The sequence below is a fragment of the Meriones unguiculatus genome, chromosome 14 (genome assembly GCF_030254825.1).
Source record: "Meriones unguiculatus strain TT.TT164.6M chromosome 14, Bangor_MerUng_6.1, whole genome shotgun sequence".
Taxonomy (NCBI): Eukaryota; Metazoa; Chordata; class Mammalia; order Rodentia; family Muridae; genus Meriones; species Meriones unguiculatus.
The window spans coordinates 21,505,934-21,510,810 of record NC_083361.1 but is presented as its reverse complement, the minus strand read 5'-3'; positions in this window follow the sequence as shown (position 1 = coordinate 21,510,810).

The window sequence follows — 4,877 nt, the reverse complement described above, 5'->3', positions numbered from 1 at the left end:
AAGAGCCCGCCCCCCAGCCAATCAGAGTCCCGGAGCTCTAGGGTCGAGGGGGGAGGCGGAGCCGCTGCCATGGCAACAGAGGCAAGCCCAGGCCTGGGTTCCAAGGGTGCATTTGGTTGAGGACAGGACTTCAGCCTTGGCCTTCGGGCTCAGGAGGAGGGACAGACTGCCAGGGTTTCTTAGTGACCTTGTATCTGACCCCGAGGAAACTAAAGGCTGGATGACTTTGAAGAAACAGGATGCTTAACCCTGTTTATCCAAGATGTTTCTAGAGTTTCTATATTCTATTTTTTCCTATACTCAGGAGTGTTTCTAGAGTTCTTCCGGGTCACAGCCAGGGCCTATAGTAAGCTAAATTATCCTGGAGCTGTTATAAGCTATGCTCAGTGAACCAATCAAATAGTAAAAAGCAGAGAAATGGCCACATTGAGAAGAGGTCCAGTGACACCCACCCACTCCGAAGTCCATTTTCGGGGTTCAGACATGAGGTTTAGGTTTAAACAGAGGGCAAGAGGCATGCCTAGCTAAGAAGACGGCCCACCACTGACCCACTGAGTTCCAGTCTGTCCTGAGAGGTTACAGACAAGCAGAATCGCGTGAACTTACAAAAAAAGACAAGTTCCTTTGCAGGCTGGCCACAAGCTCTAAGTCTTTTCCTTCCTCCGACATGAGACCCCTGGGGAAATTTCAATTTCCTGGAGTCCATGCCTCAAAATGATATCAAGAAGGAAAACTTTCAAGTGTCTTTTTGGAATATCTTCATTCCTGCAAGGGCTGTACCACTGGGACACACAAGATGTCTGCTCTTACTGGGAGTACCTTCCTCTGGGGAAAGTATTCTAAGCACGATAACAAGACAAGAAAAAACAAGGGGACTTGGGAAAGAAGAACCTCTAGCAGAAGTGTGGCTAAAGTCTCTTGACTGGGAGTCAAGAATTCCTGCACATGTAGGCCAAATTCCTTTTACATAGAGGTGCTTCAAGTTAGAATGTTCAAATAGCAACAAATCTTGCTACAGGTCTGATAACACACGCCCTTTCTTCTTTTCCAGATGCAAACCTGCAATTCGCTAGGACTCTCACTAACAGTAAAAATGCATCAACCTGCTTGTGTGACCTTTGTGACCCATGGTTTTATCTTAAGGATTGTGGTTCTTGCCAGTGGGCCCCCAGAACCACCTTAAATCTCATGTATTGGGCTGGAGAGCTGGCTCAATGATTGGGAATACTGGCAAAGGAACTGAGTTCACACCCCAGGATCCACTTGGTAGCTTATTAACTGTCTGTGGCTCTAGAAGCTCTGACACCCTCTTCTGGCCACTGTGGGCACTGTACATATGTGGTGCATAGACATACATGCAGACAAATCACACACATAAAAAAAGCTCATTTAGCCGGATGTGGTGGCATACGCCTTTGATCCCAGCACTCAGGGAGGCAGAGGCAGGCAATCTCTTGTGAGTTCAAGGCCAGCCTGGTCTACCTACAAAGTGGATCCAGGACAGCCAAGGCTACACAAAGAAACCCTGTCTCGAAAAAAAAAAAAAAAAAGAGGAAGGAAAAGTTTTCTTAAGAACTACCTAAGTGGTAAGGAGATCCACTAAAACCTATACACAGCTGTAGCTAAGACACAACAAACTCTTCCTAATAAACTGCAACTCTGTTTCATAATGGCTCATCCTAAAAATCTTTTCTGTGGTAAAGTCAAGAACCTCATCTTCACCTGACTGGGGGTCTCTGAAAAGAGTCAAGTGGCAGCATGGCCCATAATACCCCACTGCCACTCTCAATAGTGGCAGTTCTGCTAATGCCTAACATTTCGGTATGTGCCAGGCAAGTCTCATGACAAGCACCAAATATACATTTTGCTCTTTCAGTGGCCTCGAGATAAAGACTATATCAGAAGAGTGATTCCTATTGACTTTAGAAGGCTTTTCCAGGCACAACCTGACTGTAAACCTGGAAGGAATTTGGATGATCCCTTGAAGAGTTTAAGTTAGCCTGGGTGACTCCATTTTGAAATGAGGAGCCATCTTGACTGGGAGCTGAACTCGGGTACCAGGAAATATCACAGAATGTGCATTTGGCATAAAACAAGGTTAACTCTCCTAGCAACAGCTTCCAGGAAATATCACAGAAGAAATACTTAGTAAGAAATAGAGACAATCTCCCCTGGCAGCAATCAATGAGAATCGGTTGGGAATCAGCTGAGAAAATTCTCCCCAATGTTCCAGATATAGTTTAGAAGAATAGGAATTGTGATTATGTGCCTTAGGCAATTGTGATTAAGTGCCTCAGAGGACGTCACCTCACCCCTCTGACTTTTACCCAATCCTGTAATGGCAAGGCATGTGTCCCCCTGCTTGCAGTCTTTCCCTTTAAAAACCCTGCTCACTCAGGGCTCAGGGTCCCGCTTCTCTACTGCTGCGTTAGCGAGACTAGGGTCCCGAGTTCAATCGCTCTTGTAATAACGCTCTCTTGCATCAAGTCGTCTCCTGGTGGTCTCTGAGGGTCTCATGATCCCGGTATAACACCTCATTTTATTGATGATGAAACTAAAGAGTAGTAAAGGAGCAATGGTGATATGAAGCCACTTCAGCCACTTGCAACTATGGTGAAAAACAAACAAACAAAACCCACCATAGCTCTGACCCCTTTCTGGAGCCAGTGATCATGAGTGATCATCATCCAGGAATGTATAAATGTATATTCAGGTCTGTGTGTGTGTGTGTGTGTGTGTATGTGTGTGTGTGTGTGTACCAGCATGCAGAAGTGTGTAAGTCACAGGACAGCACTGGGTGTGGTCCTCAGGCACTTTCCATCCACCTTTTGTGAACAATAGGCTGGAGCTTCTCCAAGCAGGCTAGCCTGGCTGGCCAGTAAGCCCCAGAAATTCACCCGTCTCCACCTCCTTAGCACTGGGATTACAAGCGTGTGTCAGTGAAGCGAACGTGGATTCTGGAGATCAAACTTATCCTTGTGGTTGTGGGGGGCGGAGCGGGGAGGCACTTGATGGGGTCATCTCCCAGACCTGATGGATTGATCTATCTATCTATCTATCTATCTATCTATCTATCTATCTTATGTGTGAGTACTCTATCAGCATGTACGCCTGCATGCCACAAGAGGGCATCAGATTTCCAGTATAGATGGTTGTGAGCCACCATGTGGTTGCCGGGAATTGAATTTAACTCTGGAAGAGTAAAGTGCTCTTATCCGCTGAGCTATCTCTTCAGCCCCCTGATCTATATTTTATATAAGGAAAAAACTTCTTAAGAAGAGAGCTGGGCATGGTGGCACACACCTTTAATCCCATCACTCAGGAGACAGAGCAGATGGATCTCTGAGTTTAAGGCCAGCCTGGTCTGCAGAGCACGTTCCAGGACAGCCAGGGCTTGACAAAAAAAGCCCATCTTGAAAACCAAAAACCAAACAAACAAACAAATAGAAAAACAACTCCCCCACAAAATCCCAAAATGAAAACAAAACCACTCCCCAAACAAACAAAATGAAAACCACAAACACAAGAGGAAGAGATTTTTTTTAAGAGATATTTCATTCTCAGCTTGGAATGGTAGCTCATAACTCCAGCACATGGGAGGCAGTGACAGGGTGATCACAGGAGTTCCAGGTCTATACTTAAAGAATTCAAGGTTAGTGGACAGTCACCGGACCTTGGACCCATGTCAGGTCTCATTCTCTGCTATGGGATGCTCTTGTCTCTCTCAGCATTGTCTTTTGTACCTTCCTTTACGCCATCCTTTCTTCTTGAAGAACTGCCTCTATTAAAAGCCTTTACCTGGCTGGGTGGTGGTGGCGCATGCGTGAAGAGGCAGGGAGGTCTATGTGAGTTCGAGGTTATCTTGGTCTACAATGTCAGGGCAGCCATGGTTACACAGAGAAACCCATGTGGCAATAGACGCTGTGGCAAAACAAAACAAAAAGCTCACCTGAGGGATCATTCTCTCTGCATCTCTGTGTTTATTCCACTGGGCCAGTGTTACTGGGACAGGCATTCCCTCATGTCCTCTATCATTTCCACTGTTCCTCTGCCTTCCTTTTTTTCTTTTTTGGCATGAGTTCTTATGTATAGGGAGACCAGAAATGGATGTTTGGTGTCTTTCTCAGTCAGTTTCCACCCTTTTTTAGGTTCCTCAACTCAGATCCTCATGCTCGTGTGGCAAACACTTTAAAGAATCTCTTCAACCCACTCTTTACTCCTATTAGAGATTTTCATACTAGGTGCTGTAGAAAAATGTCTCAGTTATGTCTCACAACCAGTCTTGGTAGGCGATTTAAAACCCACTATACATATACGAAAATGAGCGCTGGGCAGAAGGTAAAGCACAGTTACAAAATGGAAACGGTGTCATTAAATCAAAAAAGCTGGCCAAAAGTTATTTATATTTGTGGATTTATCTTCTGGCAACTTGAACCTATTACCTTTTCTTCTGGACATGTTCCCCAAATGATCTGCAAACAAGCGCAAATACACTAAGCTTTGAGTTGGCACCTGGGATTCAGCAACAATTCCCATTTACAGAAAAAGATTTTTTGGTGGATGCTGCACGTTTTCCATCGACCAAACAGGAAGAGGCTATCTCTATACAGATAAGCAACAAAAAAATACCTGACAAGTTCAAAGAACACTTCTGGGGCTTTAGGCCTTGAGAAGTCCTAGTGTATGTAATTTATAATCTGAGTTTAGTTTGCAGTGAAGACTACTTTTCCCAGTGTGCATCTCGCTTGCGTAAAGATCCTGTCTGCAATTGCTAGTGCGCAGTGCACCTTGGGGATTGTAGTCCATGAAGGCCCAACTGCTTCAACTGCCCGCCAAACTGCCACCGGAAGTACCGGCCTTGAAGGGTGGAGCTGAGC